Source organism: Petaurus breviceps, unplaced genomic scaffold, assembly GCF_028583685.1.
Source record: "Petaurus breviceps papuanus isolate PSGF00001 unplaced genomic scaffold, PetGlider_PUasm1.0 38, whole genome shotgun sequence".
NCBI classification, from domain to species: domain Eukaryota; kingdom Metazoa; phylum Chordata; class Mammalia; order Diprotodontia; family Petauridae; genus Petaurus; species Petaurus breviceps.
Window position 1 is genome coordinate 59,636,163 of NW_027186304.1, and position 13,796 is coordinate 59,649,958.

Consider the following 13,796-nt stretch of genomic DNA (forward strand, 5'->3'; position numbering starts at 1 on the left):
CTTCTAATTTCTACCTCTTCTGACAATGTTAACATGATACTAATCTCAAAATTGTAAAAGGAACCAACACTGATCCATCATTCACCAAGAGGAGGCTTGATGAAATAATCTAGTAAAATCTTTGATAGTCCCAAGAGAACATGCACTGATGTTACATAAGTGCAACGCATTATGGATTCACGATTCAAAATTCATGTTCTAGGCCAATCAATCAACAAGCACTTATCAATCATTCACTCTGTCAGAAGGTAACTTGCAAGGCTTTCTCCTATTACTTTTCTCATACTTTGAAAAACTCAATGCTCACATTGTTTTTAACTTGCCCATTTCATTCAATTTTGCTTATGTTATCAAGCTGTTTCTTACACAATTTTTCACCTAACTAGATTGTATGTCTTCCTGAAATCCAGGACTATGTTTTGTTTTATTTTTTATATTTTGTGTCATCCACAATGCTATGTGTAATGCTCCACATAAAAATAGCTTAATGAATGTTTGTTGAATAGCTTAATGAAGATTTAAAACTGGGGGAAAAATACTATTTCACAAAAGCTAGTCTTAAAGGAAAGGCCTATAACCTGATATTTCTGAACTAGAAAATGAGAGCCTACTGTGATGTCATACATTAACATTATATTACCTATTTCAACTGCAAAAGTTATTTCCAGAAGTGTTTAATTCAAGAGACCTGTATTAGCTTTAAAAACAATTTAAGCTATGTATTTTTTTCATAAACACCACTGATACAAATGTTGACTCTGAAAAGTTTAAGGTTCCCACAAATTGTTTTTACTACATAGTGGGCTTCTATGAGCATGCCTAGTTTATCTAACGCGAAGCCGGCTGTATCTCTTCCCATGGTAGCCTCCTTTGATTGACTTCCCACTTCTTTAAAACTGGCAAGCCCAAACCATTCATCCTTTTTTGTCTGTGCCTCTTTTCCATAATCTTCTCATCTTCCCTTTCTTCAGGGACTTCTATCTACCATGCCCAGCATGGATGCCATTAACTCAAATGGTGAGAGGGAAGGGACTTGCTTTCCCCTACTCTCCTTCAAGTCTGGCTCCTAGAAATTGGTCTGGTAAGCATTTGTTTCTGTTCTGTGCTGTTTGTCCTCAATTTCAGATGCCAGAAGGGTTCCCCCATTGGAACGAAGAGCAGGAGTTCCAGTAATGGTGACCTTGAAGTTAGGATCACAGGCAGGGGGGTGTGGCAAGCCTGGCATGAACACTCTGAAAAGCCATGGTGCCTGGTGCTCAAGCCCAAGGCAGGTTTTAGACTTAGAACTGGGACTATAATCTATGAGACCTGAGCTAAGCAATGAATCTAATCCCTTTCCTTTCCTCCAGAGACTGAGAAGGTACAAAGGAGAGAAGGAGATTGTGTCTCACAAATGTGGAGGAGGGAGAATGTTTTTCTCTTTGTGATTTTATCTTTTATAGTAAATATATTGCTTTGTAAGAGCTTGACTGTATTACATCTGGGGGCTCAGGGGACACATTGGGTGTCTGTGCTAAACAACATTTGCTCAGAAAAGCCCAGACTATGGAAGATAAACTGAAACTTCATCAACCATAATGTATAAAAAAACTGGATTTCACTGTTGTCAGGAACATTACTAACACATAGATGATGAAAGGCTGATAAACACATTAGCCCGTATTGCTGACAAATGAGCCTGCCCCTCTAGAAGCCACAACTACTTTTTAAATACTTTCAAAAGTGCTTCCCTTTTTAATTGGTTGCTTTAAAATATCTGGCCATTTAAAAACTCATAAGTGTTATGCACCATAACTATACCTCTAATTTAGACTTAACAGGTTCCTCTTGTATATTTAATAAGATCTATTTAATTAGGAAAATATTTGAGGTTCAGCTGCTCATTAAGAGAATACTGTTCATAGTGTTGGAGTTAATGAAACAATAAATGACTTTTGTGGTTGAAGTTACACCATTCAGTAGATGTAAAAATCATCTATTCTAACTACAATACTTTAGTGCCATAATCAGAACTTCATTTGGCATATAAAATGAAAAAAATTAAAAGTAGTCACTTTTTTAATATTACTGAAGTACCCACAAACATAGAGATTTACCAAAATTATGTACAATAATATTTCATTCACAGCAGCAGGGACTAAACCAGTCAGGTACAGTCAGTAGGGAAGCATCAGGTCATTAATTAAATTGAAGACAAAAGGTTTCTCAAATACTATTTTCTCTATGATCCTACAAGCTGCCCCAACCCAGGATCTAAGACTAGGGAACTACAGGACAATGAAGAGTAATAGAAGGTACAGAATCAGGGAATCACAAATCTGGTGGAACATCTTCTAAATATTAAGACCAGTACTGGTTACTGCCATGGTGGCCCTTTTGTCTCTCCTCTATCTTTAGAACGAATGGAATTTATCTAGCAGCAGGTAATACTGAAACAAGTTGAAAAAAAATATTTCTTCAAAGAAAAACATTGTGCTGCTGAAATAGATGTGATTGCATACAAAGATCCGGCTTTGGCATTTAGTTGGGTATCGCATTTAAACCATTTCATGTACAGCTGAAAGAGTTATTTTCCATTTATTAAGCACCTATTATATGCCAGGTTCTTTGTACTGTGGATACAAGGAAAGACAAAAGACAGTCCTTGTTCTCAAGGAGCTCATAGATGAATGAGGGAGACAATATCCAAACTATTACAAACGCCATATATACAGAATAAATTGGAATTAATCAGCAGAGTTAAGGCACTAGCATCAAGGGAGATCAGGAAAGGTTTTTTTTTTTTTTTTGTGGAAGGTGGAATTTCAGCTGGGACTTAAAAGAAGCCAGAAAAGTCAAGAGATGAGGAGGGAGAGAATTCCATAATGGAGGACAACCAGTGAAAATGCAGAAAGATCAGAGAAGCAATCTCCAGTCCAGTTATTTAGACAGAACAACAATATTGTATTTCTTATTCAATCCCAGCCTCTCAATTTTGCCTCATCACTGAGGTACAAAGAGTAATTTGATGGTTGTAAAACAGCAGATTTTCTATCAAAAAATATGCCTATTCTGAAATATATACTGTTAGAAACTGAATACATACACTGGATGGCACATGCAACAAAATTTTTATTAATCAGAACACTCAGGGAATTGGACTTTCTTGGTTAAGTGAATTTTCTTGTTATCTCAAGGCTAAGCACCTTCCTGCCGTTGGCAATGTAAATGAGTTTGACAACTAATTCCTGAGCACCTACTCTGTGTAAAATGAATTTAATCTATTTTATATCAAAATTAAACTGTCTCTGATCATTCAGACTCATGTGCTACCCAAGGGCCTCTATCATTAATCTCCACCTGTATTAGCAAACACTCAGGATGGCCTGCTGGCACAAGTTCTTTGATCTGTTTTCCTAAAGGAAAGACAGCTTCAAAGGAGTCAACAATCTTACTTTAATTAAACATATATCAGTCATTCAATAGTTCAGGTGAAAGGTCAGCACCCTGAATGAGGAGAAAATATAAACAGAGAAGGTAAAAGTCATTCACTAGCTCAGGGGAAGGGTCAGCACCCTGAACATGGAGAAAATACAAGCAGAGAAACATGGAGAAATTAGCACAGAGACCCAATAGATAGGGCTCCAAATGTCTAAACAAAGTAATAGACAAATAATCACCAGACCAGGGAGTGCCAACATCTGGGTTCTCCAAGCCAGAGGGCTTTTAACAACAGCTATCCAGAGTCTTGTCTGGATAAATAACAAAGAGCCATTCTTCCCATGAGTGAGCCCCCAAGTAAAATACCAACCTCCCAGTATATATAGTTTTCAACTAACAAGCTCAGAACCAGAAGGCATTACAACCTATGTGACTCAGCACAGCTGTAAATTACCAGGGTTCAAAGACTGATCCTTCAGATGTTTACAATTTAGCACATGTCTGGGAAACTGAATTCCAGAAAGAAAAACAACAAAAATCCCACCTTGCTTGTGTTTACATCATCTCAACTCTTTATGCTCAACTACATATTTTTTTAAAAAGGCATAGAAGATAATGGGGTTAAAGACCCAGAGTCAGAAGTAACCCAGGAGTCCAGTATTTGCTGGCCATAACACATTCTCAAAGTTTCTTTATATAGAATTCATTCTGGGCTGACTTCCCCAACTACCTCTAACACTGTTGGTCCAGGTCCAGAAAAAGCAGCTGACTACTTTACTTCTCACGATTCTAGAAGTAACCTTGAGATGCAGAGATTTCAAGCACTATCGCTTATGAGCCCCTACTGATGTTTCCCACTGGTTATTAGCCAGTAGTTTCAATTAGCTTTTAGCAAAGATATCTAGTAAATAGTTGGCGAAAAGAAATCCCCTCCAAAAGGTGGACTACCTCTTTCTGCAAGACAGAAGCAAAGGAAGAGTTGGGGGAAGATGTCTTTCCCAAGACAGAGGAAGAGGGGAAGAGGAAGGGACGGCTATGTGGTGTAGCAAATAGATCACTGGCCCTGGAGTCAGGAAGAGCTGAGTTCAAATCTGGTATCAGACACTTGACACACTTACTAGCCAAAGTCACTAATGTGACTTTGGGCAAGTCACTTAACCCCAACTGCCCTCCAAAAAGCAAAAAAAAAAGAGGGGGAAAGAGGAAGATCTTATCAAATGGTCACAGTGAATTTGAGGTGAAGTTCTTTCTTGGCTAAGAGGATATGGGAAGAGGTGCCATGAGAGGCTTTAAGAGAAATGAGGGAGCCAAGATGGCAGATTAGAGGCAGCACCCCAACTGAACTCTCCCAACATTTCTGTCCAAACAACTTTAAAATAATTCATCAGATCAAATTTTGGAATAGAAGACTAACAAAAGGTTGGAGAGAGAGATTTTTCTAGCCTAAAAAAACTGGAAGATCATCAAAAGAGTTCTATAACACCCGGGTGGGTGCCAGATTGGAGCACACTCAGAGAAAATACCAGTGGCAGCAGCAACAGCAGCTTCAGGAACTCTCAGTCCAGAGAGGGTAAAAGGGTTGGACATCTGATCAGAAAGAGATTACAAGGTACCCTTTGCTGGTACCGGGGGCAGCTGGTACTATTTGCCAACTCTATTGCCTATATGCAGTTCCAGGACAGAGAGGAGCAATGGTGGTCTGTCACAAGGGAACAGGGGTCCTAGTCTCAATTCCAAGGCAACAAGAAGTGCTATTGTTTGTGACTGGAGGGGACCAGGGGTCCTTCTTGAGTAAATACCACAGGACATACCATAAGAACAGTGACCATATTTCTCCCAGAATCACACTATCTTGGACACAAACAAAAACCTGTAGACCCCCCCAGAACTAGCTCTGAAAACAGCAGCATGAAAAAGCCTGAAGCTTGGGGCAGTGCCTCCCCATTCTGAGGTGAGCAGAACCTAGCTTTAACATAAAGTTCAAAGTCAAGAAATTGGCTGGGAAAATGAGCAAACAGCAACAAAAAGAACTTGACCATAAAAAGCTACATAGGTAATTAGAAATACCAAGATATAAACTCAGAAGACAACAATGTGAAACAGCCACAAAGTCTCAAAGAAAAATACTAATTGGACCCAAGCCACAAAAGAATTCCTGAAAGAGTTAAAGAAAGCAATAAGAGTGTTAGGGGAAATTTTGAGAAAAGAATTGAGAGAATGCATGAAAATTATGAAAAAAAAGAATTAGCAGCTTGGTAAAATAGACACAAAAATACCAACGAAAATAATACTTTAAAAACACAATTGGCCAAATGGAAAAAAAAGTACAAAATTTCACTGAAGAAAATAATTCCTTAAAAATTGGGAGTTGGACAAATGGAAACTAATAACTCCATTAGACATCAAGAAACAGTAAAAGAAAGTCAAAACAACAAAAAATAAAAGTAAATGAGAAATATCTCATTGGAAAAACAACTACCTGGAAAATAGATGAAAGAGAGAAAACTGAAGAATTATTGGACCACCTAAAAGACATGATCAAAGAAAGAACCTAGATGTCGTATTTCAAGAAACTGTCAAGGAAAATTGCCCTGGTATCTTAGATCCAAAGAGTAAAATAGAAATTAAAAGAATCCACTAACCACCACCTGAAAGAGATCCCCAAATGAAAACTCCCAGGAATATTATAGCCAAATTCCAGAGTTCCCAGGTCAAATAGAAAATACTTCAAGCAATCAGAAAGAAGCAATTCAAACATCAATAAGCCACAGCCAGAATCACAAGAGATTGAGTGACCTCCACATTAAAGGAGGGGAGGACTTGGAATATGATATTCTAGAAGGCAAAGGATCTAGGTTTACAACCAAGAATTACCTACCAGAAAAAACTGAGTATAAAAACTTCAGGGCATAGAATTGAAATTTAATGAAATCAAGAATTTTCAAGCATTCCTTATGAAAAGACCAGAGCTGAACAGAAAATCTGACATTCAAACACAACTCAAGAGAACCATAACAAGGTAAACATGAAAGAATAATCATAAGGAACTAAAACTGTTAAACTGTTTACATTCCTATATGGGAAGATGATACATGATAACTCTTAAGAATTTTATCATCATTAGGGCAGTTAAAAGGAGTTTTTATAGACAGAGGGCAGGAGTGTGAGTCAATTATGTTGGAATGATCTCAAAAAAACTTGAAGGGTTAGAAAAAGGGATGCACTTCAAGAAGTGGAAAGGGAGTGGTAGAATGGGGAAAATTTTCTTACACAAAAGAGGCACATTAGGAAGAGCTTTAAAAGTGGAGAGGAAAGTGGAGGGCCAATGTTCGAACCTCACTCTCATGAAAATAGGTTCAAAGAGGGGAAAATAAACACACAAACACACACACACACACACACACACACACTCATTTGAGTATAGAAACGTAACTTACCCAGTAGGGAAATGGGAGGGAAAGGAGGTGAAAGAAAGGAAGGGATGATCAAAGGGAGGACAGATTAAGGGAGTCAATAGTCAGAAGCAAAATAGACTTTTGAGGAGGGACAGAATAAAAAGAGAGTAAAGAAGAAGAAACCAAAGAAAATGAGATGGAGGGAAATATACAGTAGTAATAACAACTGTGAATGCGAATTGAATGTGCTCCCCCATCATATGTTTCAGCTGAAGTACAAAAGGCAGAGGTAGCAATCATGATCTCAGCCAAAGTAAAAGCAAAAATAGACCTGAAAAGAGATGATCAGGGAAACTGCATTTTGCTAGAAGTTACCATAGAAAATGAAGTAATAGAAATTTTTACAGCAAGTTTCTCTGATAGAGGTCTTATTTTCTTAATTATTCACTAATTATAGAATTTAATCAAATTTATAAAAATAAGAGCTATCCTTCAATCGATAAATGGTCAAAGGATATGAACAAGCAATTTTCAGAAGAAGAAATCAAAGCTATTTATAGTTATATGTTAAAATGCTATAAATCACTATGGATTAGAGAAAAGCAAGTTGAAACAACTCTGAGGTACAACCTGACACCTATCAGAAATGACAAATGCTGGAGAGGAAGATGGAAAAATAGGTACACTAATATACTATTAGTATAGCAGTAAACTGGTTCTAACCATCCTGGAAAGCAATTTGGAACTGTGCCCAAAGGACTATAAAACTGTACATACCCTCTGATCTAGCAATACTACTACTGGGTCTATATCCCAGAGATTAAAGAAAAAAGGAAAAGGAACTATATATGGGGCAAAGAATTGGAAACAGAGGAGATACACATCAATTGGGAAATGAGTGACCAAGTTGGCATATGCTTGTGATGGAGTACTATTATGCTATAAGAAATAATAAGGGAGGTGGTTTCAGAAAAAAAATGTCAAGACCTATATGAATTTATACAGCAAGGAGAATTTATAAAGAGAACCAGGATATCTTTGGGAGAGTATAACAATATTTTAATGATGATCTTCTGTGAAAGATTTGTATACTCTAATCAATACAATGATTCAAGACAACTCCCAAGGACTCATGATGAAAAATGCTGTCCACTTCCAGAGAGAGAACTGGTGTACTCTCAGTGCAAATTGGAGTATATTTTTTCACTTTATTTTTCTTGCTTTTCTCTTTTGCAATATAACTGAAATGAAAATATGTTATGCATGATTTCACATGTATAATTGATATATTGCTTGCCTTTTCAGTGGGCAAGTGAGGGGTGGAAGTGAAGAAGAGAATCTGAAACTTAAAATTTAAAAAGAAAAGAATATCTAAAATAAATTAACAATTGTTTTTTTAAAAAGGAATGAAAAGATTTGAAATAGTCACTGTGATAAGTCGGATGCAAATCAGTTACAGAGGTGTAAAAGGATTTCCTGACTGCAGTGAGAGCCAAGTTAAGATTATATAATAAAAATTTGTGGTGGACCCAATCAGCATGGTTTCATGATTTTCTTCAGGTCTATTCAGCAACATGTAAGTAGTTAGCTCCCAGCAATCAGAGCTGCTGCTACTGCATCTGGAGGACTTCACTATTAACAAAGGCAGCTGGTGGTACAATGGAGAGAGCACTGGACTTGGAATCGGGAAGACCTGAGTTCAAATGTGGCCTCAGACACATCCTAGATGTGTGACCCTGGGCACGTCACTTAACCTTTGTTTGCCTGAGTTTCCTCACACATAAAATAAGGATTAATAATGGCAACTATTTGTGTTTCTGTGAGGATAAAATGGGATAATGTTTGTAAAGCTCTTAGTACAGTGCTTGGCACATAAAAGGAACTTAATAAATGCCTATTTCCTTCTTAACTCTCTTCGACAGTGGGTGCTGGTGGGACCTGATAGGAACTCTGAATCTATCAAAATCCTCAAGTGGGTGGTTGCAAAGAGCAAATAAAATAATATATAAATACTATCTCGAAATCTAAAACATAAAAACATAAAAGTGTGTTTTGATTTTTTTCCTTTAAAAAATACATACACACACACACACACACACACACACTCCAAAACAAGTGGTTTATCCCAGAAAATCTTGTCAGAAAGGATGTTACTTGAACTTTATAAAATATCTGTTTTCTACTTAGGATTATGCACTCTCAGGATAAGGGTAAAAGAACATTTCATTTGGGAAAGAGATCCTGATCAATCTTCCCAGTTCATTTCAGACTTGTAATAATTGTCTTCTAAAAAAAGGCCATGTTTCTGATAAAGGCCTCATTTTCTAAAACATATAGAGAACTGAGTTAAATTTATAAGAATACAAGTCATTCTCCAATTAATAAATGGTCAAAGGATGTGAACAAGCAGTTTTCAGAGAAAAATTAAAGTCGTATAAAAAAAGCTCTAGATCACTATTGATTAGAGAGATGTAAATCAAAACAACTCTGAGGTACCACATCATACCAACAGATTAGCTAACATGACAAAACAGGATAATGATAAATGTTGGAGAAGATGTGGGAAAGTTGAAACACTAATTCATTGTTGGTGGAGCTGTGAGTTGATCCAACCATTCTAGAGAGCAATTTGGAACTATGACCAAAGGGTTATAGAAATGTGCATACCCTTTGACCCAGCAATACCACTTCCAGAACTGTATCCCAAAGAGATCATAAAAATGGGAAAAGGACCAATATATACAGCAGGCTTTTTGTCATGGTCAAGAACTGGAAATTGAGGGGATGCCCATCAACTGGGGAATGACTGAACAAGTTTGTGGTATATAAATGTAGCGGAATACTATTGTGCAATAAGAAACGATGAGCAGGTGGACTTCAGAAAAACCTGGAAAGACTCATATGAACTGATGCTGAGTGAAGTGAGCAGAACCAGGAGAACACTGTACACAGAAACAGCCATAATGTAAAATGACTGATTTTGATAGACTTAGCTCTTCTCAGCAATGAAAGGACCTAAAACAATTCCAAAGGACTCTTGATGGAAAATGCCATCCACATCTAGAGAAAGAACTATAGAATTGCAATGCAGAGCAAAGCAGATTATTTTCTTTTTTCTTTCTTTTTTTCTTTCTCATGTTTTCTCCCATTTGTTATAATTCTTCTATGCAACATGACCAATTTGAAAATGTGTTTAATAGGAATGTATGTGTAAAACCTATATCAGATTGCATGCTGTCTTGGGGAGAGAGTGGGAGAAAATTTAAAACTTATGAAAGTGAATGTTGAAAACTAAAAATAAATAAATTAACTAATAATAAAAACCTGTTTTACCTTTAAAAGGTCAACAAAGATTTCACAAGAAATGACAGTGATTAAATTAGATGACAGAAATTGACCATTCTCACCTCTCTGTTTTCAGTTGAGGTGCTGAAACTCAAGACAGTACTGAAGGGAAATGTGGTCAGAGGTCAAACTGATTAATGTAGAAAATGCAATAAGTATTAACTGAGAAGACACTGAAAAAATCACTAAGTACCAGTGGCCTCCATTCTATCAAAGTGTAGGCTGTAAAAAGTTCACTGAAAGAGTGAACGGTGTTATCTAAGATGAATGAACTTTTCTGAAAAATAATTTATAGTCCTAGAAAAGTTGATTTACAAAGTGCTAATTTGTAAAATTTAGTCCATTTATCTTTTTTAGTTGGGAAATTTATTTTCTAGATCTAGCTTACTCCACTTCTAAAGAAAAGAGTAATTCAATTTATTACAATGAATGTAGACAATAAGAACATGTTTTAGCTTCTACAACAAAATTGCTCTAAGCCTAGGCAGTGGTCACTTTTGCATTATTCCTCATAAACATAGGTATAACTAACTCTATCAAAGTCAATCAAAATAAAGTCTAGTAGAGAGAATGAGTCATATATACAGATAACTCAAAATAATCCAAGAAGGGGACTAGATTTTATTGCTAGGGAGCAATTTATTTTTAACTTATGTATTGTAAGACTGCTTGCTCTTTCAAAGGTATAAAGTCACCCTTCTTTATGTAAGTTTGAAAAGGAAACACATTTTTGTCCTTAAAGGGCTTTGTTTACATGAAGAATAGTCATAGCATTTTCTATCTAAATGGGATTTTAGTGGTCATCTGATCCAAGCTTTTTATTTTTATCTTAGTTACAGAAAGATGACAAGTTTTCTTTTTGTGGCATAAGAAATTAGACTATAAGATCTGAAAACAGACTTAGACTTTCAGGGTCTGAACCAAATTCCCTGCCAAACTGAATAAACTGTAGGAAAATTTGATAAGTCTACTCTATATCTTACCATGCCACCACACCCCACATTCAATAAATTTCAGTGTCTCCCTATGATTTCAATGATTTAATATGAACTCTTCCATCTGGCATTTAAAGCTCATTCAACCATTTTACACATTAACCCCCTCTCTATTCTATGGCCCAGGCAAAATGGCCAGTTCACTGCACCTCATACATGATGCATCATCTCCCATCTATGTTTCCTGTGGACTGGATGCTCTCTCATACCTAGAATACACTTCCTCATCATTTCTGTCACTTGAAATTCCTGGTTTCCTCCAAGACTCAGTTCAAGAGCTACTTTCTATATGAGTCATTTCCTGGTTTTTCCAGTTTCCTCAGCCATAAAATGATGGTAAAAGCACCTCACTCAGTGTGTTACTGAGAGGATCAAATAAAATAATGCATTACAGAACTTTGCCAAATGTAAAGGCATAAATGCAAAATACTATTACAACTCTTTCTAGGGGAAGACAACAGAAAACTAGCATTGTCATAAAGTCACTATTCTGCAAAATTCCCTACAGAATAATTGGGTTTTCCTTCTCAGAACCCTCTTCAATATCTTTATCTCCTTAAATGAAGAGAGCAAAACTACAATCTCATCTAATAAAAGTCTGACCGCCATTTAATGGAGTGGAAAGATGGCTTCCCAGACTGTGCATGTCATATGTAACAGTGCTGTCGATATATTCAGTGCAAATGTTACTAAATTTTTTTTAAACGCAACAGTAAGCCAATACCATATTATTCACTCCTATTGAACCTGCCTTCAACAACAACAACAACAACAACACACACACACACACACACATCCCTCCCCAATATATTTTGTACTTGGTATCTGACCTATTCTGTATCTGTAAAATGTATTATTGTTCTCCCCAGGGCCCTGTATGTGAGATAATGTCATGGTGTTTTTGATAAAATTGTTTTAAGATTTATCACTCTAGATTCTACTAAATTGGGGGGAGAGGAGCTAATAATTCTATCTGTATTAAGTATGAAATGGACTTATATTCCTAATATCATACAAGTAATTGGTAAAAATATTTAAGAATGCCACCTCCTCCAGATTATCTTTTACTTCATATCTGAGCCATTTTAGTAGATAAGTGGTCCTGTAGCTGCAATTACCAATATTCAAATACCAATATTTTCACACAGACTTGTAAAAATATTAAAGAGAGGAGTCTTATAGATCAAATAGTTCTACTGTTTCATTTTACAAGTGAAAAAACTGAGACCCAGAGAGGTCACATAGCAGGTAAGAGGAAGAAAGTCACCTTCTTCTTTCCAAGACTAACCCTCTTACATATGTAATTGATTCCAACCTTAAATAGTCTTACATCTGCACCAGAAACTTGACTCATTAGTCACCTTCATCTTCTCTCTCTCTCTCTTTCTTGATCTCTCTGCCATCGTCAGTCATAACCTTGCCATCTCTATGAAGCCAAATATTCCTTAGATCAACATTTTCTGCATCTCTCCTTACATTTATATTCTCCCAGCCTTGTATTATACTTAGCCGTGTACAGATCAGCAAGGTGTTAACTACACTTTAGTTAATTACACCTTAGTTAAGATCCTAGCTCTGCCCTCCACTATCCATGTGATTTCTGACCTTAGTTTCTGTAATGCAATGGGAATTTGAAGATCATCCCTGTTCCTTAACAGACCTAGGGGGGAATTTGAAGACTTCCCCTTCTTTGAAAGTAAACTCTGCCCCTGATAGGCTGAATGTAGTCACATGGAGCCTGTGATGAAGGGAATTTGCTGAGGGGTGCAGCAGAGCCCACAGGAAGCTTCCCTGCTGTGAAGATAAACTCTGCCCCCTAATAGGCTGAATGTAGCCACATGGAGCCTGTGGTAGGAGGAGTTTTGCTGAAGGGAAGCAGAGCCCACAGGAAACTGGTTCAGAGCCAGCCAGATGGTGGGGGAGAGAGAGGATGCTCAGGCAAGGAGATAAGAGAGGTTTGTGAGTAAATATTGATTTTGTATTGGTTTGTGGGAAGGCTGAAGGATGCTGTGGCTCTCAGCATTATTACAGCTTCTGAATATCTTTGGTACCGTAATGGAATCGGCTTACTGGTTTGGGGATTCAGTTTTCTGGTGTATAAATAAATGTTTTAGTTCTGCCCTCTACCTGGAGAGTTTGGCATATTTTGTGATCAAACATCATGTGATACTTATAGTCATGGTCTTTATCATGATTGTAGGCCCTGTAAATATTGCATTGACACTTCAGTTTCCTCATCTGTAAAATAAGGTGGGATTAGATGATCTCTAAATTTCCTTCCAGCTCTAATTTGTAATTCTGTAATCTGATCTTTTTTCTCCCTTGTTTCTTGGCCCCCATTACCTCCATAGTACCTAATACCATGTATTGTACAGAAAAGGCATTTAATAAATGTTTTTTGAGTTATAGTGTTATATTATATATCAGATAAGATAACATATATACCGTGTTTCCCCGATAATAAGAGACTGTCTTATTATTTTTTTTTTGGACAGAAAAACACCAGAGGGCTTATTTTCAGGGGAGGGCTTATTTTAATGAACATTGACAGCAATTTTAATAAACAGGTAAATGTGAACAAAAAAATGTACCTTTATTCAATACGCAAATCACTGGGGAAGAACAGGATGACGTGCTCACT

General features: G+C 36.8%; 2 protein-coding genes across 2 annotated transcripts in view; both read right to left on the bottom strand.

Annotated features, from left to right (window-relative positions):
* The window catches only part of PXDNL (peroxidasin like), a 557,041-nt gene that overhangs the window by 442,723 nt on the left and 100,522 nt on the right, over positions 1 to 13,796 (bottom strand). The gene's annotated exons all lie outside the window — the stretch shown is intronic.
* The window catches only part of PCMTD1 (protein-L-isoaspartate (D-aspartate) O-methyltransferase domain containing 1), a 548,363-nt gene that overhangs the window by 365,911 nt on the left and 168,656 nt on the right, over positions 1 to 13,796 (bottom strand). The window lies entirely within an intron of this gene.